Raw genomic sequence first — 22865 nt, 5'->3', positions numbered from 1 at the left:
GGGACAGATGCGAAGATGTCACCTCTCCTCGCTCCAGGGCATCCTGGCGCCCTCGCTGCTCTAGTGTCTGTGTTTCCATGGGGAGTCCTTTCGCAGATCGCAAAGCAGGGGTGACCCGGGCTCTATGGCTGGGGGCGCTGGTGGGGAGAGGGAGGAGGAAACCTCTCCTGGAGCTCGCGAGGGGCAGGAAGCGATGCTGCTGCTCTGGCCCCTCGCACCTCCGCAGCGTGCAGCCCATGCCCAGCGGCCCTACCTGGTTCCCCAAGGGGATCCCTCTCCCAGCGTCCCGCCCGGGAAGTCTTTCTGGGCAGGCGTCGGGGCAGCGCGGAGGACACAACACGGGCTTGTGTGAGATGGAAATTTAGTAATCGGTTCTCGGCCGCTGTTTGTCCCTGCCCTGCCCGTGGGCATGAGGGTCCCCTGAAAGCTCCCTTTGTATTGCTGGCCTCAGCCAGACAAGGTTTGATTCACCTGAAAATTGCCTTTAAAAAAGGTGGCAGGGCCAGAGCGACAGGGGCCCTGGCCGGGCCTCACCGCCTTTAGGATCGCCTAGCAGGGGGCAGGAGAACCCAAACTAAATATGTCAGGGCATCCGATTTATTATTCTTGGCCTCCAAATGGTGTGTACTCTGGTAACTCCCCACCCACTCTTTCATTCCGGCCCGGACGCGGAAGGGGCTGCCTGGGGCTCAGCGGTGTCCACGCGCCTGGCGGTCCCCGCCTCCTCTCCTCCCAGGGTCTGACCTGGGGAATTGAGTCTCGGGGTCAGTGGGCATAGAGAGCCCGAGCTGAAACGCAGCCCACTCTGCTTTCCATCCGCTCTTCCAGCCCGTGCCCATTGGGCGTCCCAGAGCACGCTCCCTCCTTTAGCCCCACCGAGGACCCCCGGGACTGGGAGCCACACACTTGCCAAGGAGAAACAGGGTACTGAGTGTCAGAGGCGTCTCGCTTTGCAGTTTTGGGGCCCCTGATTCCGAAGGAAGAAACAGGAAAGAAAGCTTGTAGTCCATTTGTGCCCACCTCCCCCAGCGAGGACCACGGCGCAGGAAGCTTTCCCGGGGCGCTGTCTCAGGGAGCTGTGGGATAATGCACCTCTAAGTTGGGCCGAGAGGAGAAAAACAGCTTTTCGACCTGCCTTAATCATCTCAAGGCCAAGTCAAAGGCGAACTCTGTCTGTGTTGCGGGAATGAAAGAGGGAATGGGTGGAACTGGGTTGCAATTCCGGTTATTCTTTGGGAGTGGGACTGGCAGACAGCTCCCGCAGCGATGCTCTTGCTCCTTCGCACTTGAGTCTGCGTTTGCGGCTTGGTTTGCTGGTGCAATCCTGGTAGAGGGGCGACCCCTTGCGTCCTTGGAGGAGACAGACTAGACTCTCGGCAGGTGCAGTATGACTTAAATGAGGAAGGAGTGGAGGGTAGAAACGTCCTCTTTAAATGCCCAGAAACTCAAGGTCAAACTGCATATGCACAAACTCAGATATATCGTTTGTTTTGAAATCTCTGGGGAAAAAATAAACGAATAAAAAGACTCAATTCACAGTTCCTGTTTCTCAGGTAAGGACTAGGAAACATTTTTAAAAAGAAAACATGTGGTCAAACGTGTTTTCAAAAGAGGCTGGCTATCCTAACTGTTTCTTCAAGAGACAATTAAGTGAATATTTAAGGAATCTTTTGGCCTGTAGTTAAATAGTTTCAATTTCCTAAGCTTAAAATCCTCAGTAAAGATATGACAGATAGAAAATTAAGGTGTTAAAAACTGCTTTAAAAAAATTTTAGTGATCTCTCTTGATTGTTTTAGTAGGAAAGTTTTTTGTAAACAAGAACATTCATTTGAAGTGTTGAATATTGTCATGTCCAAAGAACCATGCATTATCCTCGGAAATAGCAAATAAAGCCGTATCAGTATTCTCCTGTTTCCCTAAAACAACTGTAATCCCATTTGTCTCTACTTTGATATAAATGCTGATCCTAGTTATTACAAACTATTGTTTCTTCTCATAAAAGAAACAGTGTTTTAAACAAGACTCTTGTACTTTAAAATGTCTATTTAGTTATGGGTGAATAAATACACAATAAATTTTTGTCTATTTGAATTGGTATATAGATCTTAAAAAGGACTCAACCTTTGAATTCCAGATTGTGTGCTAATAACATTAAGAAGCACTTGTTTTTGCCACAATGATAGCCGCAATATCTTAGTGAGGCCTCACATTTTCCCTTGGATTAGTTATTTGGGCCCTGAAAAAGACACTGAAGTGTAGAGGCAGGTACGATTAATCTTCCCTTCTTACAAAGAAAAGGCCTGAGAACTAGAAGCTCAGTAACCTACATAATGTCATATATCTAGCAAGTGGAACTTGTCTCCTGCCATGAATCTCACAGTTATGTACACATGTATTCTATATTCTGGCCACAGAGAAGATGTTAGGTTTATTAAGAAATAAATTAGATGGTCTCAAGGCCATGATTTATTCAATAGGTTTAGAAAATAAACTGCTCTCCTTGAGTGGAAATTTTTGAACTGATATTATTATTTATTATACAATGATGATCAATGTCAAATAATTAAATACCTAATAGTAAAGCTTCCTAAATAGTATATATTATTTGATCATCTGGAAGATGCTGTAGGATTATATTATGCCAGAAGGTTATTGTTAGAAACATTAGATGGCATTTAGCATCCTTTTTATTTGATGCCATCTAGTAGCTGGGTTTTAATTGTTCTGACTCTAGATAAATGCAAGTTTTGAAAAGCCGTTATATGCATAATAATTTAAAAGCATTCATTGCACAATCTGTAAAACTTCACAAGTCTTTCGTAAAGAAGTCTGAAGAAAGAAAGAAAGAAAGAACACAAAGGAAATAATTTTCATGGTAATAAAATAAAAACAGACTATTGGAATGTACTGGTCATTGCCCATGACATTGTTTCAGATGTTGAGCCAGTCTTTGAAATTATGACACACTCTTTGTGATTATGTTGTGAATCCTGGATAATAACAAGTTAACTGATAAAACAGAAAAAACCTTTAATTCTACTAAACATTTTGTAATATTAATTTCAAATGAAAGTTTGGTTTGGATATTGACTACAATGTAGTTTTCACACTTGTCTACATTTGTCATCAGTCTACCTTATTTTTTAGAGTAACAGTGTTTTAAAGATAGAGATATGAGTAGAATTTGCTGAAGTGTATTCTTTGATACATCATGTAATAGCTGTATAAATCAAGACAAACGCAAACTCATGTGCAGTAGTGGCAACATCTAAATGCAAGGAAAAACGTCTTTGTGAATTCAAATATAATCATCATTACATTGTGAGGGCTGTTTCTCAAAATATCCCATGGTGATGCTATTTTAATTCTCCGTTTATTACCTGAATAGAAGTATTTTAACAAGAATGTTAGAAATGATTATTTTAAAACATTGTCTTTTTAGCCCCAAGTTATTCAAGTAATGAGAATATAAGAATGAGTATGAAACTGATTTAATGTTATTTCAATATTCCTTTAAACATGAAATATGAAGAGTATTTGAACTTGTAAGTAGATAAGCTTTACTAAGTCATTTCTCCATTAAATAATTCCCTGGCATTTAATATTGTACAAATTAGGTCCCCAGAAAACAATGAATGGAAATTACAACGTGTAGTAAAATTTTATTTTCAAGTTATTTGGGGAAACCCTTGCTGCAAAATGAATTTATTAGACATTGGATTATTTTAGCTGATTTGAATCTGGACAGAGATCTCCAGATTGCTACTAAATGTCTAAAATATTTTCTAGTTAAATGGTTAATCTTTTTTTAGTTGTGATAATTCTTTTGAATCCTATGCAATGTTGGCAGAGTACTATGTAGAGTTGTCAGAGCCCTATGTAGAGTTAAGACCAAAAAACACCTCCGCAACTATAAGAATGAGCTATCAAAAAATAAAACTGTTCTCGATATACTGATTTACCAAATCGTCTTTTCCCCTTTGTCTCCATCCAAATGTTTCATTTTAGACATGTCTTGATCTCTCTCTTCCTACTTCTTCACTATTCATTCACATATCCCATCCCCACCCCAAAAAATTCTTTTCCAAGTAGTGAATTCTTGAAATGCCATCAGAGTGGATATTGTGTTTCATGAAATGTAAGAAAAAACTTTGGTAACCATTAGGAAAACATTATTCAGTTTTAAGAGCACGGTAAGGATCGTGCAAGACAGTGTGTTGAAATTATGTGTTTAACTTGGTTAGGACTATTTCTTCTAACCGTGCATTCTGTGCTGGCATTTTTTTTTTTAAGAATAATAATTTGAAAAAATGTTGCATCATAAATTGCATAGTTTTTTTGTTTGTTTGTTTGTTTGTTTGTTTTTGCTTCGCCTTTGATTTTAAGGGAAAATGTAGATTGCTTTCTTAATTAGAGATTTTTCTCAGGGTTTCACATGGTTGAATTATCTTAAAATTTGATATCTGTTTGACAACCTAGTAAATTTGAAATGCTTTGCAACTATAACTAAACACATGAAGTATACCATATACGTATGTAAAGGTGTTAGCCATCTTTTCTCTTTCTCCAATTCTGCCCATCAGATCTTTCCATTTAGGAATATTACTGACATTCTGATTAAAGTAGTCATCCAGCAATACTGAAAAGAATGGGGGTGTTCCATTCTCAAAGACTGTGGGGGTGCTGGGAATGCTAAATATCTAAATGTCATCGATTGCTAAGAATCCCATTTTCTGCTCTAAAGTTTCAATAACATAGATCTTTTGAGCAAAATACCTGAATTCTTTTCACATTTGAACTCTTGGAATAATTTTTAAATTTTATTTTTAAAAAACAGGGTTGCAGGTGCCTCCGACAAAAGCATTTCTGCTTCATTTGTCATCTCAGCAAGGGACCTAGGTGCTATCTGCTGTAGCTAAAATTTTTCTTGAATTTTTTTAGAGAAAATTCATTGGTACTAAAGAATATGATTGTCCAATTAAATAAATATTTAATGGCTTTTAACTGTCCTTATGTTTTATGCAAACATCTAATCTACTCTTCAAAACACTGCCTTATTAATGTTTCATCTGACCTTTAGAATTTAATTAATTGCAAGTATCATAAGTTTGTGGTAGAATCTGAGAAGGAAGGCTCCTTAGTGTATGTTGAGAAAAGGTAGACTGAGAAGTTGAAGACCTGGGTTCTAGATCCAGCATTACTGCTGATGCCTGAATAACCCAAGAAAGTCCTTTTACTGTACCAAGCTGAAGCTTTTCATCTGCGAAATGAGGAGGTGAATCAAAAACTTAGATCTAGTGATCCCTATGGTCTTCGCAACATTTAATCTTTTGGTAAGAGAATATAAGTCACAACTAGGGAGTTAAATAATAGCTTATCTTAATCAACTAAATTTAACAGATAAAGATTGAGTACAAACAAAAATAAACATTCATTTAGTATAAGTAAATTCATCACATAAAGGTTAATGAGTAAGTGATCAATGTGGATAATGAATTAATTATGATATACCTCATCATTCACATTTTTTGTTGTCTGAAAACCATAGTTACAGCAACAATCATCATACTCAGTCTATAGCAGGTCCATCTTGTCCTTAGGCTCAGGGTTAGGGAGCTGGTTCGGAATACTGACTCAAGGGTCACTTCAGAGCTTCCCTAGCGCGGCAGGCTTTCAGAGGTGGCCTGTAATGATGAGGAAGAGATGATTACAATAGTCCAGGTTTAAGAAAATAAGGCCCTATGCTACAACAGTGAATGATTGCACAGGAGAGTATATATAGCAGATAATTTCTTTTAACCAAATCAGTAGTTCTTGGCAATTAATTGGATATGAAAGGGAAAGAGATGTAGGCTCATATTTGGCAATAAACTTTGGAGTGTAAGGACTCAGGCCTGGGTGAATGGAAAAATGATGACAATCAACAAAAAGAAAAATAGGAGAAGCAGGTCTTGTTGGAAATCTGTTTCTTTTCTGAGGAGCCAGTAGGACGTTTAGGAACTGAAAACTCAAAACACCTGGGATTAGAGTATTAGGGCTGAACACAAGTACTTTAGAGTCTCTCACATAAAAATGATGTTTATTATTATCAAAAGTGTGTGATCTCCTACTGATATGGGGGTGTAAAAAATATGTGCTGTGCTGACATTGAGACTCACTCTTCTTGGTAATGTCAAAATAAGATTAATTACATTAAGGTACCTTGTTTATTTTAAGTAGTTTAATATATCATTTTCAACTGTGGTTTTTAATTTTTTTTTTATAATATTCTCTGTGTTACATAAGAGGATGGTCACTGGTATCATGAGCTGTAGTTTTTGTTGCCAAATCTTGCAGCTGAAAATTGTACTTAGAAGTCTTCTTACCTGTGGAACTTTGCCACATATCACAAGGAGACCTGGAAAACTATGATAATGAAAGGCAAGTTTACATAAGGTATAAAAGTAAAATTTTGAACCATTGAATTTGGGTCCAGTATCTGTTCATCACAGTAGCGTTCTACTTTTAAGATTTCTCTACAAAGTGTGCTCTCTTAGTATAAGAGAATCTCTGGAAGGGATAAAACTTGAAAGAATCCAGTCCATCTACACAGTGTGGGATCACTTCTACAACATTCCCACTGAGTGATTGTCTAGCCTCAGTAACAGTCAGCCCTCTAAGCTCTCCCCCCTTTTCCTCCTATTTTTAGGGCTTCTGTATCAGAAGCAGTTTATTCTACTAGTCCTCTTCTGAGCACTTGGCATGGACATAGGATTAGATCTAGTTACCTTAAAACACCTTTCTAAAATGAACACACAGTAATGCAATGTGCTATATTCACTCCCAAAAATTGTCCTTAGAAAACTAGCTGGTAAGCATATTTATAATTATACCCCAATACAAAGCACATTCCTGAGAGTAAGTGGTAAAGCAGCCCCCATTTTATAACCACATAATACAAACCACTACCACACAATATAAAATAACAGAATTTGTGAGCTGCTTATTTTAGAACACTGTTTTCTTAACATATGGTCAATAAGTTGGTAAGAAAAAGGGCAGTCCTTTCTCATTGTTTTGTTCCCTTGTTCTACAAAGAGAAATCAAAGGTAAGAACACTGTCATCTCAACAAAGACTGTCATATACACCAGGGAAATATCAATCACATTTTGCCAAGAATAAATAATATGCCAAAATATGCGTAAATGTTACATGGCAAACAACAGCTTTTTAGCTCTCAGAGCCACTGTTATATTTATATACATCTTATCTTAATATGCATGTATACTTACTAAAGTGAATATTATGATAATAGTTATTACTCAATAGCTCCCATGTTGTAATCACCAGTAAGTGCCAGACCCTTTGCTTGATGCTTTTGCAAAAATTATCTTATTTGATCTTCATATCCACCTGTAAGGAATGTGCCAATAGTCCCACTTTTGTTGATCACTCAAGGAAGTGAGGTGGCCCTCAGATCCCAATCTAGGCTTGACTCCAAAGCCAAGGTCCTTCTTTGATTCTTCACTCCACCTTAACTATTAGGGTTGGTACTTGAGGCATTCATGGTGCATTTTCCAAATTCCACCTCACTTTTTCTTTCTCTTACTCTCTTCTTTCCTCTTTCTCTCTTTATCATCATTTAACAAACCATAAGTCTTTTTTCAAACATTTACTATAAAGGTTGCTTCTGATATTAAAGTACCCTCCTCTACCTCGCTTTCTTTCCTTTACCCTTTGTCCTCTTTCTTTAAACTTGTCTTATTGATGGCTTTTAAACATAAAAATTTGCTGATTTTTTTTTCATTAAAAACAATGGGATTGCAGTTTATATGAAAGACTCTATGATTATTATTTCCATCTATGGTGTGCGTAACCAAGAAAAGATTAATGTAGGCATGAGGATGTGGGAAAAGTCTATAATTTTGCAGTTAAAAATCAGAATCCTTCTATGTAATTTACAACCACAAAAGATATTTTACTGGCTGGTTATTGTTATCCAGAAAAAGTTATCTTTATGGCACTTCATAAAGTCTGTTATTTATATTACTTTTACCATGAGCATTAACAGTAACCTCCACTCTGAATTCTTGCTTTATGGGTCTTTGTACAATGATTTTCAGCCCTGAGTTCACATTAGAATCTCCTGGGGATCTTTAAAAAGATACTAATGCCCAGACTCCACCCTCGAACAAATGAAACAATCTTTGGGGATCGGACCTGAATATCTGTATTTATTAAAGTAGTTCTGGTGATTCTAATGTGCAGCCAAGACGGAGGAATATTGTAAGAGCCTTAATTCAGGAATCACTATTGCAGCTAAGCAACCATTGAAAACCATGCCAATTTCAGGAAGGCTAGATGGACAAAATAGGCATATGTGGAGTGTGATTACAAATGAGATAGATGTCATTTGAACAAATAGTAGTGTAAAATATAAAGTGTTCTGAGATTATTGATCAATACTCTATTGATCTGTATTGTTGATCAAGAGTGTTATTAAACTTGTAGCCCTGATTGGTACAGACAAGACTGTCTGATAGAGAATTATCTCAGTCAAAAGAACACAGCAAAATGCACACAGTAGGACACACTAGTGAATATAACAGATGCTGGCTTCATAAAATAAAAGCACAGCTACTAGGAGAGGTACAAACCATGGGGGAGTGTGCTTGCTGCTAAGCTATACTGTGTGGAGGGGTATAAATAGGACAGTTGTAGAAAATGGTTATCAGCCATACTCAACTTTTTGTTCAAAGCTACTTAATAATAAACAACTGTTTTTATGTCTTACCAGATGACTGCTAATGTGCCCTAGAGTCCTCCTTGTTTTTAGGGAAAATTTAATGGTTAGGAAATGCCTAACGATAAATAAACGTCCTTTTCTTTTATAGTTTCTACAGTTCCTGACTCACTTTAGATTGACTACTGGTGATCAGTAAAACGACTATAAATAGAATAGTTTTAACTCTACCTTAATCGGTTCCGTTTTGCAGTAGGTCATTTATTCACGAACTTATCATTTCTACTTCACTCCTAATGTGCTCTTCTTTGAGTAGTTATCTCCATTAAATCTTGTTTATGAGTCTTTTTTAGTCCGTGAAGGATTTTCAAATCTTACCATAAACTGGGGAAAGCTCCATGTAAAAGTGGGGTGGAAGTCTGGGCTTCCTGACAGACTTAATCCTGCTAGTTAAGGTGGCTCTTTGGGATAATATGGGTTCCAATGAGTCACTAGGCCAAATCCCAATAACCGCAATTGCCAAAAGTAATTAGACTGAAGAAAGCCAGGCTCCTTGGGAGGAAGGTCATCACAGCAAGCTTTAGCCATTGCTCCAACGTCAGACCTAGTTACTTGTCCCTAAGGATGGAGAGCAATCATGAGTTCCAGAGAGTAGGAAATATACCAGAAAACAATGCTTTTTCACTAATTTTTTTCTCAATAGGTTATTTACCCTAAGCATGCAAGAGATGGAAATACGTCATCAGTATGTGCAGTTTATGTCACTATCCTCATAAACCTGTGTTTATGTTTGCCTGTGTGAATGTACATGCCCACAAAGAGAACTCCTGATTCATCACTGCAAGTTCTCCTCCTCCCTTCCTGAGTAGATAAAGAACTCAAAAGAATTTAATCTAAGTTCATAAAAGAAGGTGTCTGACTAGCATGGAAATGGAAGGGAAGGAATTCTTGTAAACATCCTTAGGTCAACTTAAATATTATATTATTGAAGTAACGTTTGGCAACAAGAAAATGGTAATACATTATATCAGGCAAGCAATTCTAAAATATCTGGAGCTAGAACAAACTTATGATTTCTTGTACTGAAAACAATTCACTTTAGAAACATGCTGATGTAAGTATCTAAGTAGAAATGATCAACAAGTAAGTGGTGCTATAATTCCAAGCTTTCAATATTTGAGAAATTAAAAGATTGTTAAACCTTTCCCTAGGAAAATACTCAAGTAGCACAAAAGTATTCTTGCTCAATAGCCAAAGTAAAAGTTTGCCTTTGAAACCATTGGCTTGGATACCCAGAAAACATACTCCATCACTTCATGTGATGGATCTTTAACTGAACAAAGACACTGTCCTTACAGTGGTAAATTTCAAATTCCTTTATGGTTCAGAATGACTTCAGTATATTTCAATATTCTTTTGAGGTTAGACTACCAGTTCTCTGTTTAAATATATGGATGAGTGATATTGCTTATGTTAAATCTACAGACAGGAAGTCAAACTCTTTTTCTGGCCAGCTTTTTCTGGCAACTAGAAATCTCCGGGTATCATTTGGTAGGCAAATAAACCCTGTCCTTGTGCACTGCACACATCTAATTGTTATAATTACCTGATTGTCACTATGGCCAATATTGTGGAACAATGTATTTGATTTTCTTTAGTCTTAGATTGACAATAAGATAACCAAAGAATAGAAGAATTCTAATTTTTTAAAAACTTAGCAAAATTTTTTTGCTGTGTTTACTTGTACCACTGGTCATGTAGTTTCTGCCATAAAATACAAATGGTACAGACAAATGCTGCTTGGCCAGAAACTGAGGACATACTGAGAAGCTACATATTTGTTTCTTATAGAATTTAGGTTTTTTTTCAATTTATGATGAGTTTTTTTTTTCATTTGGAGTCCAAAAGGACCCTCATTACTTGTTTGTTAACAAGGAACAAGGTCCAAACATGGTAACCTTAGCCCCTCTGACTTTAATTCACACACTCTCATTTCATGCCATCCTCAAGATGGTAACTCTCAGCCCCCTCCACAAAGACTGAATGTAATTTTTAAAGGCCAGTCTCTCTTTCATATAGCACATTTCTAAGACATCCAGCCAACCTTCCAGTTCTGTCCAGAGCTTGATGTAGATGCAAGCTTTTAACATAGATCAGTGGGATTTCCTTGGAGGCCAATTAGGCTTGCAGTATCACATAGATGCATACTTGGCCCTAGTACAATCAATAACATTTGCTATCATACCCAGCCTGTGTTTTTAAACTTGTGGGCATTATGTGACCATACCCCAAAGTTTACTTTCTAACAGAATAAGGGAGAGTTGCAGCAAGAGAAGCTCCAAACCATTTCATGCTATCACTACCATCTTCAGTATCCATGTGGGCATCCCATTGACATTCCAGGAATTCATTTTAAACCGTTTGCCTCTGAACTTAGTATATACTCTAAGGAGAGCCTACAATCCAAGAAAACGTTATGTAATAGTTTTTACCCATACTACTTAATTCACAAACTGTTGGGCTGAAGTGCTGTAGGTCATCAGATAAGAACACATTCAAATGAAAATTGCCAAGATTTCCCAGTGCAGGATATTTTTGTCACCCTTCCTAGCTCAAATTCACTTCCTCATCCACTCCCCAAATTCTAAACCCCTACTAAGATGAGTTGAACAGTCTTAATTTTATAATCTTCCAAAGAAAAAATAAAGACACAGACAGCCAAGTTAATTTATAAACAGTGCTGCATTTATCTTGGCAGATTTCAGTTTTCCCCCCAACTAACTCTTTCATGCTGACTTCTTAGCAACTCATGGGAAGATCAAGTTATTTCTACGTATTAAGCACCTTAAGAACCATTGCACAGAATAAATTTGGTGTGTTTCTTCACACTTCTTGTACAAATTTCTTTCCTCATAGACAATTTATTTACTGGGTCTCTGAAACCTAAATAATCCCTTTACTTTAAACCTGAAGCAAATGGAGAGTCATTTTTACAAGAGCAATAAACTAAAGTGGCTGTTCAAATACTTTAATTGAATTGCTCTGGGCACTGAAATACCTTTCTGTTAATACAAACCCTTCATATTCTAGCAGGAAGACTCCTGAAATTCTAGGGTTGCTTAAAATTATATAACCAGGAATCTCCCCTCTCCCCCAACACCAGCCCCCTGATCCTGGGAGTATGCCAGCAATTTTGCAGGATTCATTCTGACAAACTGTTCTGGTGTAAATGTTTATAGAAATCCTTTCCATTAGAGATTAAACAAAGTTTAAGTAACTGTTCCTAAATGATAGATCTCAGTAGTGTTTGCAACAGCAGGTCTGATGCTATCTGATGCAAAGATTCTGATACTGTATAATGGAGAAAATGCTAAAAGAAAAAGAATCAAGAGAGGAGTTAGTATGAACTGTATGTAATCGAACTGCAAAATATTATAAGTTATCACTATACAGACGAGTTTTTTAAATGTGCACAGGATATAAGGGAAATGAGTTCATTTAAATTGAAAAATAGTAAAAACTGACTACTGGAGCTTTAATGGTTTAAAAAAAAGTGGAGGCATTTACAAATCTTATCATCATGCCAGTTCAAATGCAATTCTTGGCTAGTTCTCCAAATTCTCACCAAAATGAAGTAACATCTCTGAGATCTGATCTGATATAAACTCTGATATCCACATTATTATTATTCAAAAACTACTAAAAGGGATAACTGCTGAGCTCTAAGCCTTATATTGAATATTATTTATTAAAACAGGGTAGTACCCTAGACCTCAAGAGGTGAAAGCAAACCAGTGTTCCCTTTCTGTGCTTTCCTGTTTGCACAGCATTTTCAAGTGTTTATTATATACTAGGGGATTACACAGCTAAGCAATTTAAAACCTCAGAAACTTCACTGACTGAATTTCAAATTAATGCTACAGCATTAATGATTCCTGTGATACTTGACTAGGAAAGGCATATGTCATTTAGACTAACTAATGTTTCCTCCTTCCCTTGATGATTTAAGGCCTACATTAAAATTTAAGAACCCATTAATCTTAATTTCATTTCTTTGTTGATAAGTCACAATATGAGATTTCTTCTTAATATCTAGATTTTTTTTTCCTCACTGCAGACATAGGATTTTTTAAATTTTAAGATTTTTTTGTGAAAAACCATTTTAGTAAAAGTTCAATGTAAATGATGTTAAAACATATGCAATGGAATTTTACTCCTTTTTGTTTTGCTTCAAACATAATGGCGGTCATTCACTGCTAAGTTTCCAAATGAATCCTATTTAAATACTGTATTTACTATAAATGAGCAAGGAAAATAATCAAAATGGATCTATGGAATATGAAATAGAAACTTTATAAATTTAATTGGAAGATAATCGTGTCTTTCTAATTACCTTTCTAATTACCTTCTTAGAGTCTAGATGTTCTTGATTTGACTCTAGTGAGAAAAATCCCACCTTAGGAGGCAGGGACATTGATTTTAGTTTATATACTGCTATATAATTTAGACAAATCATTTAGTCTGTGATTTGATTGAATCTACTGTATAAATGAATTCATAATCTTTCGTTTATCTGAAAACAGAAAACTGATCTTAAAGGCCATCCCTCCAACAGTAAGATCAATGAGCTTCCCCTTTTCATTTTTGTAGCATGCTCTAACCTTACAGAGTTGTCCATCCAAATGTCTAGAATGCTGAGTTAGGGCTAGAATTCAAAAGTTTAAGGTTCTTTTTGCATGTTCATGGATGTTTTAGACCATATTTTTAAAAAGCTAACAAGCCAAAAAAGGAATCTTGTTAGGGGAAAAATACGGAAAAATCAAAATTGAACTTAACACTAACTACAATATCATACATTTATTTATTTATTAAACAGTTATTATGTGCCAAAATTATGAAAATGAGCAAAACACACCTGGAACTTGCCCTTGTAGTATTTCACAGTGGTTAAGGAAAGAAAATATTAATTCAGAATTAAAAAACAATATTTGGCTAAAGATGAACTCGAGCACTTTAGATATCATTTCTAAGCCATATAGTACCTCCTTTTTTATTTGTTTAATAGCATTGGAAATTAATTAGTTTACAATAAACCTAATGCCTACCCAGATTTTTCTCTGGGAAATAGAGACAAAGCTGAACAAAACAGCATATGGGGATGAAGCAGGAAGGTGGAAGGAAGATTAACTGAAAACATGGGAATTTATTAGGCCTTCTGGTATTTTCTTGTCTTAAAATTTATGAGCAATGAATAGGAGTCATTACTTAGCATGCCGTTTGTGACAATCATAGGAAGTATGCTATTGTCCACTTTAAATGTAGTTAGCATTTTTAAGTAAGCCTTGTAATGGAGTGGCATAGCTTGGCTGAGTGAATTTCCGTTTTCGGCACATTGACTAATTCTATAGCTGAACTTTCACACTAGTTCATTAACTGGAATTACTTTTACCAAACACTAACATATTGTATGTTTAAAAATAGTGCATTTTTTGTCCATCTCTCTGAAGCATTTTCAAACCTTTTATGGTAACCCCATGACCACCACGTAAAACATACAAGTCAATCTACTTAAAGCATCAGTTTGGCAAACACATGTCAACAAGTTATTTGGATTCTTATATAACTTTGTTATGACCTTTCCTAACCTCAGTTGATAGCTTTAAATATATCAGTTACCAAAATTCAGTCTTGAAAATAATTTGATTCAATTCTTTTCTGTATGTGATCACTGACTTGTAAAGGTCTTTGAGTAAAGAAAGGACACTACCAGCTACTTCCACATGTTTATCTTATGCAACCTTCACAACAATTTCATGAGATATTATTTCATTTTATAAGTAAAGAAATTGAGGCTGAAAACAACTAAGGAACAGGTCAAAATGACATAGCCAGAGATGGTAAACCTAAAATGTACATCTAGATCTTCTGACCTAATGAATAGCTTTCCCCAATACACTCTGCTTTGCATTAAGCCTGTAAAAGAGAATGCCAGAGGAGGTTTAAATGAGAAATAGTTACCTTTGCAACTGAGATGGAACTAATAATACCTCATTAGACAAAACATAAGGGTGTGAGAAAATAAACCAGACTACTTGACAGAGTGGTTACTTAGGAAGTGCCAGGTCAAGCTCTTAAACTGTTTTTAAATCAGAGGCCCAATAAGATCACAACTTTTGGCTGGGCACGGTGGCTCACTCCTGTAATCCCAGCACTCTGGGAGGCCGAGGCAGGTGGATTACGAGGTCAAGAGATCAAGACTATCTTAGACAACATGGTGAAACCCCATCTCTACTAAAAATACAAAAAATTAGCCAGGCATGGTGGCGCATGCCTGTAGTCCCAGGTACTCAGTAGGCTAAGGCAGGAGAATTGCTTGAACCCGGCAGGCAGAGGTTGCAGTGAGCCAAGATCGTGCCATTGCACTCCAGCCTGGCGACAGAGTGAGACTCCATTAAAAAAAAAAAAAAAATCACCACTATTGTTCTTAAAAGATCCCTCTGATTGGTAATGGTAGCAGTAGTAGTAGTAGGAAATGGGAAGATGTGAACTCTATTAATCAGAAAGGTAGAATCTGTAAGAAAGGTGATTGGAGATGAGGATGAGGAGGGCTCCCAAATTTCTGATTGTAGCATCTTCATGCAGCCATTTGCTGCAACAGAAAAGCACACGTTGACTAGATGTCGTGGCTCTCACAGGTAATCCCAGCATTTTGGGAGGCCAAGAAGGGCAAATCTCCTGAGCCCAGGAGTTCAAGACCAGCTTGGGCAACATGGCTAAACACTATCTGTACAAAAAATACCAAAATTAGCCAGGCATGGTGGCTCACACCTGTAGTCTCAGCTACTGTGGGGCTGAAATGAGAGTATCACTTGAACTCTGGAGTTCAAGGCTGGAGTAAGCAGTGATCATGCCTTTGCACTCCAGCCTAAGCAACAAACTGAGACCCTACCTCAAAATAAATAAATAAATAAATGAACATGTCAATTAAGTGTACAAGAGTTGTAATAGCTAGGAAGATTTTTGTGAATTCTATATGCAGCATAAACCACTCGTGTTACTGAAGAAGATAAAGAGAGACCAGAGAAGTAAGTGACTTCACTGAAGTCACTTTGCAGTGGAGCCAAGTGTAGAAATAACGCCTGTGGCCATTCTGTAATACCAAATGCTACACAGCAGATGGTTCCAAGGGTTGACATTCCAGAGAAAGGCTCTATGGATCCTCTGCCAATCTGATTTCTTATGTGTTTAATAATGGCCTTTTTGGAGAGAATTATCTGTTCATTGACTGAAGAGTTGCTTCACAGTCTCTTTATTTCCTTACACCAAGATATGCCAAACTTTAAAAAGTTACAATAACCTGTTGCCCTAAACTAAGATGACTCATGACAAGGCAAAATTTTTAAAAACAAACCAATTACACATACCATACTCTCATCAAACACAGTTATCCGTTTTCTCATCAAACATATTCTATTCCTGGGAAGGAGGAAAGTTCAAATCTGACCCTGAACTGGAAAAGTATCATTTTGCCCATTATTAGCAATAACTTATATTAATATGATTTTGTACAGCATATGGACACTTTCTCATCATCTTATTTGATTTTTTTCTCAACAGCCTTTTGGAATGGGCAGAACAGGTTTTGTCATACTCATTTCACAATTAAAGCTCAAAGGTGGTAAGTGATTTATATGGTATCATAAGGCTAGGAAGTTGCAAAACTTAGCCTCAAATTTCTTGTAGGGGGATAGTTGTTTTGTTTTTTCACAGTTCTATGACTTTTCCCGCACTACCACAGCTCTCTTATATCTACCCTGAATTTCCTATTATTAGTATAATTCCTTTGGATTTGACAAGAAATGCATGTAGATTAGAGGAAATCTTTATTATAGATGAGATTCTTACTAGATGACAAAGTGAACTGGCAGATCTTTAACGTCCTGTCCCATTTGAATACCCATGAATGAGCTTATTGTGGGGAGAAGGAGATACGAAGCAAGAGCATCAAGCATTGTTTCACAAACTGTCTTCAGGAAAAAGCAGAAAACTTGCTGGGTGTTCTCTATGGTAGTAGAACTTTCTCAGAGAAATAGTTGAGTTTTGATGTGATGGGATGTTTATTAATAAATGTTGTTACAGGCTGGGCACGGTGACTCATGCCTGTAATCCAGCATTTTGGGAGGATGAGGCGGGCGGATCACTTGAGGTCAGGAGTTCAAGACCAGACTGGCCAAATGGTGAAACCCCGTCTTTCCTAAAAATATAAAAATCAGACAGGCATGTTGGTGTGAACCTGTAGTCCCAGATACTTGGGAGGCTGAGGCAGGAGAATCGCTTGAACCCAGGAGGCAGAGGTTGCAGTGAGCGGAGTTGGTGTCACTGCACTCCAGCCTGGGTAACACAGAGAGACTCCGTCTCAATAAATAAATAAATATCATTATAAGAAATTTGTATGGGCTTTCCCAAAGTATCATGATATTTGTTTCACTAGACATAATCAAGTGGACTGTTGCAGGGAAGTACTTTGAACTAGATACCTCTAAAGTTACCAAAGTTTATGATTCTATTGACTGGAAGCTGACTATATGGATCTTAATATTCTCATCTGCAAATTTAAGGCAGAAGGAAGAGCTTCAAGAGCCCTTTAAATTCCGTAGGTAAATTCACCATCCTCTCAGATATTGTGTATGTATTCCTACATAAAGCATTTTGTTCATAACATTTTCCCTCTTTCCATTTGTCTCAGTTTTTCTTTTTCTTCAAGTCCCATAACCATTTCTAATTGCTCTCTGTAGTCTTTAAATATCTCAATTATCAGTAATTGCTACTGCCTTTTAATTTGTTGCAATAAATTTCTAGTCTATACATTTATGGTTTTTAGAATATAAAAGTATTATTTTATTAATTGTATTGTAGGCTTCTTGAGTCAGAGACTGTTTTGTCTCTCAGTATGATCAGTACCTAGAAGACTGCTTCCAGTAATCATTGAATAAACAATTATTTGTGAAGATAATGATAATGTAATACTGAAAGTGCGGTATTTATATCACCTTCATCAGATTCACCTGGGATGCTTCTTATCAATGCACTTACCCAAATCCACTGGATTCACTTCCAAATCAAAATATTTGGGAGTGGCGTCTGTACCTCTTCATTGTAAACAAGTAATCCAGGCCATTTTTACACACAGTAAAGTTTTAGAATCTTTAGACCTTTGGTTTCTCTATGCCATATAGACCTTCGGTTTCTTAGTACCATATTGATATCATTTCTATGCCATATCTTACCTTTTTCAGTCTGTTTAAGTAGGTGTTTGTCTTCAGTGAGCAGCTAGTGCCTCAGAGGTCTTCTTGCCCGAGTTGTTTGTGACTCCTGTTAAAGTCTGTGTCTATGGTCCTTAAAAAGTAGCCACTCTCTATGACTGTTAGTGAGTTCCTGGTTCCCCAAGCTTCTCAGAACCAAGCTTCTCACAGCTCCTGTATTAGAAGCCTCAGAATGTGCCCTCTTTTCAGCCTCCTTGCTTAGAGGTTTCTAAGAGTTATTATTGGATAAAACTGCCAGCTGCTTCAAATATGGATGATGATAATATAGGATGGGGTTTAGTGCCTCTTGAGTTAAAGTGTCTTATACCTATGATTTTGATTATTGTCTATGAGAGTGCTAGGCACTTTACACAGCATCTCACTTAATCCTCTCAAATATATATCAAGCAGATATTCTGGTGTTACAGATGAGGAAGCCTAGGCTCAAAGAAATTAAACAACTTTTGTCTAAATATATAATCAGACTGGAAATTCATTGACACAGATAATTGGTTATATTCATCTTTGTATGCTTACCTACTAGAACACTGTGTGGATGTCAAATAATTTAATTTTTAAATGAATAACTGGATGAAAAAAAATATTGGTAACTGAGCTAGAAAACATGAGAACTAGGGTTCAAAATCAGACTCTAGATGAGTGCAGAGCCAGTACCTCTTCACCCTGTCCATGTGCTCTTCTAGGAAGTGTGTGGGATCCATTTCTGAATGAGGTCGCAATGCAGGGAGCTATGCGTGTAAGTATAAAGATACATCATACTTACAAAGGTGCATGTATATTCCTCTTCAATTCTGTTAGCAATTTTGTAAATCTAGGGGAAAAAATGCACTTATTTCCTTTGCTCAGAATTTTATATGTGATACATAAAGCTGGATTTTTTTAAAATGGTATACTCACTATTTGTACATCTTCTAGTGCCTGTTGAAATACCAAAAGTCTCTCACTTGCTGTTTGCTTATGCTAAGGCCTCAGCCATCAGATATGCTACTTTAGCATGCTATGTAGCACGAATATCCAAGTTTATTCATAATATAACAAAGTGGAGTTTGTTTTTAGCACAAACTGAAGTTTGTTTCTTTCAAGAATGTGAAGTTAGTAGTTATGGACTCACTCATGCGGATTCATTACCATTAAACTATCACATTTTCTGTTTATGTTGATTTCTAATTATTTCTTCCCTTAAAAAAAAAAAAAAAAAAAAAAAAAGGAATGCCTCTCTCAGCCAGACCACAGCACATAATGATTCCCACTGTTGGATGAACACTGTTGGATCTGTCTCATGAAAAACGCTGTTATTACCACCCACTAACTCATCAACAGGTCCTGGCTCTCTACAGAATCTGGGTCTCATCACCCCCATCCACCCCCTCTTGTCCTCTCTTCACCTCCACTTGGGAACATGGCCACTTGGAGAAGGGGAAGCTTTCCCTCTCTTAGCAACAGCTGGGGATGTTGATTCAGTACCTTACATTTTACACTCATAGCAGAGTGCTTTCACTTCACAATGGATTTTTCTACTTGCAGTTAGGAAAAAAAAAAAAAAACAAATACCTCTTTATTTTGGTTCTATGAGTAGTTTGTAACAGTTTCAACAGCAGCATCAACTGTAGCTAGTCAGTTGGTCACAGGAAAGTTCATATGATTTTTACTACTTTTGAAGTATCAAATTTGAAATTAGTCCATAGATTTTGAATTAATTTAAGGAATTAAAGGTCATAATATTAAGATACTAATAGAAATATTAAATTAGAAGTAAAAAGCACAGTGTTGTTACTCTAAATTATTTAGACTGTTTCAATACGCATTGCTAATGGTAAGAATTTAGAAAAATACAAGGAAAGAGTATATGCAAGACTGTAATCTTTTTGCCTTTTATTCTTTCTTTGTTCTTATGACCTTTTATGTATTTGATAACTTTTTTACTTCTCCCCACTTATTGCCCCACACACACATACACAGAATGAAAATTAAAACCCCAAAGCAAACTAAAATTACTACTAGAGAAAGATGGGAGGAACAGAGGGGAAATGAGATAGTCCCAAGAGCAAAACACATGTAGATTGATGCACAGCGTCTTCAAAGATTGGAATCTGGATGTAAATTCCCAAGTTTGTTGCTAGTTAGAACATTCTCCTCTAATATAAAAGTTAATAAGAGAACATATTTTCATGGAATACAAGATGCTGGTTCAGTTCCAAGATCCATAAAATTAACACAAATTAAAGTAACTATATCAGGCAAAATGTGTTCTTTCCTTTCCTTCTAATATTTACTTAGAAATGCAGAGGCTACATGTACTTAGGTTCTTTACTTTGGCCCTCAAGGGATGGGAGGATCTGGCTCCAACCACCCTTTGTAACTCATTTTATAGCACTCACCACACTGCAGCCTCATTGGTTCCTCTCTTGTTACTCCTTGTGCCCAGCTTCTCCCACGGCTTTATACTGTTTGCATTGCTGGTGCTCTACCTGAAATACTCTTCCTGGGTTTACGTTATGACTCCTTCTTATTCTGCAGGCCTTGGCTAAGGAGTAGCCTTAAAAGGTCTTCCCTGACATGTATTTAAGGAAGCTTCCCAGAGTTATTCTCTGCCTTATCCACCTGTTTGTTGCCTTAACAACACTCATTACAATCTTTAACCATTTGATTCCTTGTTTACTTACTTATTACCTGATGAACATCATGTCTTCAGGAACTAGATTTCTTATTCATTCCTGCCTTTCCTGCATCACGTGAAATGTTGAGCACACTGTGGGTGAAATTTTTGTTGAAAACCTTAATCATAGTTTCCACAGTGTATCCATATACAGTGAAGCCTACTTGCATCTATCTTTCATTTCTAGTCCTGATTCTGTACTAGATGTGGTTAGGCAAAGCATAGCCTTCAGTTAGCAGGTTGGCACTGAGCTCCCAAATATTCATCATATCTTAGATTTCATGAATTCTACAGCTACCATCATTTGCTAGCCATTTTCTTAATATTTTGGGCTGACTTGATTTTAGTGGAAAGCCCAGCTATTTGCTGTTTAATGTTAGGTTTGTCTTATTGCTGTGGTTTTATTTTAAAGTATTTATAGAATATAAATATTAGACTCCCTTCAGGAAATTATTATTCAGTAAGAGAAAAAGAAAGATTTTCCAAGTTCTCAAAGAAACCATTTCCATTAAAAACAGTACGTTTCCCCACATAATAATGGTGGCGCACCAACTGGGCTATATTCAGCAGCTGGTGAAGACATTCCTCTCTGAGACTCTTAGGAATTCTTTCAACCTTTGGTGTAGGCACAAACTTTCAGATTAAATGTTGATTTAGTAGGGCAAAATATACAGCAGACTCTATTATCCTAGCTGTTACAGTTCAATTAATGTCTGTACCTTTGAGTTTGATGAAAGACCAATAGAATTTGTATGTTGGTGTGTGTGTGCATGCATGGGCATGTATGCATGCATATGTATATGTATATACACATGCACACACATACATATAAACACATATGTGCACATATTTAAATATGTGTATTTAAATAGCATAGGTGAATTTTAATTGACTTAATGGTCAAAACGTTGGTATATTAAAACCCTAAAACCATCAGATGATAAACAGTATTTCAAACATGGCAGGGTCTGTATATATTTGGACATATAAACATGTGGTTCTTTCAATAAGTTATCAATAAAATATAATAATGAATAAACCTGTATTCACCCAAATATCATAGTTTCATGATCCAAAAGGAGTGTTGTATCCCAATAAGTAATTATATTTATTCAAAAAACCTTTTGTACGTATTTTGCTATCTATACCTAAATTTCTCAAGTTGCCTAAATGGTTGTAGAGAACCCGCCATTGTCAGCTCTACTTTAGAAGCTTTAACACATGAACAAATAAGAAACACTGACTCTGAATATTTTCTTGGGTTGACTGGGCAGAAGTTTAGAGAGACAGCCAAATAATTCAAATTTTTAACATTAGACTTTTCTTAAAGTGAACATTGCCAAACATTCCAGAGGAATCGGGAAACATCTCTTAATTTTCAATAAGTATAATATTACTCCAAAGTTAAATGTGACTCTGTAATAATCAAGTCCCAAGATATAGTAGAAATGCATTGTCCTAACTTAGGCAAGAAAAAGCGCCACACTTTCTCTAAGGGAATGAATTACTGAAGTAAATGACACATAAAAAAGCTGTTATGTGGCTTCACTTTGAATGATTGATTTCATAATTAAGCATTCAAAGTTTATGTAATTGGAACTTGATTTCTTTGCCAAATATTCATAGGCATAGCCCACTTAAATTATTATAGATACTTTCTGTTAAATATTTACTACTTTAACTTTTTTTTTTTTTTTAGACAAGGTCTCGCTCTGTCATCCAGGCTGAAGTGCAGTGGTGCAATCTTGGCTCACTGGAGCCTGGGCCTTCTGTGCTCAAAGGATCCTCCCACCTCAGCCTCCTGAGTAGCTGGGACCACAGGTGTGCGTCACCGTGCTCAGCTAATTTTTTTTTTTTTTTTTTTTTGGTAGAAACAGGGTTTTGGTATGTTGCCCAGGCTAGTCTCAAACTCCTTGGCTCAAGGAAAGTGCGGGGATTACAGGTGTGAGCCACTGCGCCTAACAACATGTTTATTATTATTTTTTTAAATGTAGCTTTTTAATATGTATTGTGTTCATTCCTTCAATAATCAAAATCACTTTATTGAGAATGTATTCAATAAATAGCTGCCTTGAATGGAATGTGGGAATTATCTCAAATTCCTGAAACTATAGAGGAAAAAAGAAGAAGAAATTATCAAACCATGAGACCTCTTCCCTTAG

The 22865-nt window shown here is 36.7% G+C and overlaps 1 protein-coding gene and 1 long non-coding RNA gene across 5 annotated transcripts in view; one reads left to right on the top strand and one right to left on the bottom strand.

The window, feature by feature from the left end:
- The window catches only part of RSPO3 (R-spondin 3), a 76473-nt gene that overhangs the window by 1557 nt on the left and 52051 nt on the right, over positions 1-22865 (top strand). The window lies entirely within an intron of this gene.
- The window catches only part of LOC103884047, a 111405-nt gene continuing 88783 nt past the window's right edge, over positions 244-22865 (bottom strand). For 3 of the 4 annotated variants that reach the window (XR_002521779.2, XR_002521781.2, XR_002521780.2), the window contains 2 exons: positions 5513-9342; positions 244-1499 (listed from right to left, as the gene is read on the bottom strand). This is a non-coding gene — a long non-coding RNA (uncharacterized LOC103884047). The remainder of the gene's footprint in view (positions 1500-5512; positions 9343-22865) is intronic. The other variant, XR_004184409.1, reaches the window with a different exon arrangement.

This window comes from Papio anubis, chromosome 6 (genome assembly GCF_008728515.1).
Source record: "Papio anubis isolate 15944 chromosome 6, Panubis1.0, whole genome shotgun sequence".
NCBI lineage: Eukaryota > Metazoa > Chordata > Mammalia > Primates > Cercopithecidae > Papio > Papio anubis.
The sequence above is the reverse complement of the archived record's forward strand: the minus strand, read 5'-3'. Positions and strand labels throughout refer to the sequence as shown.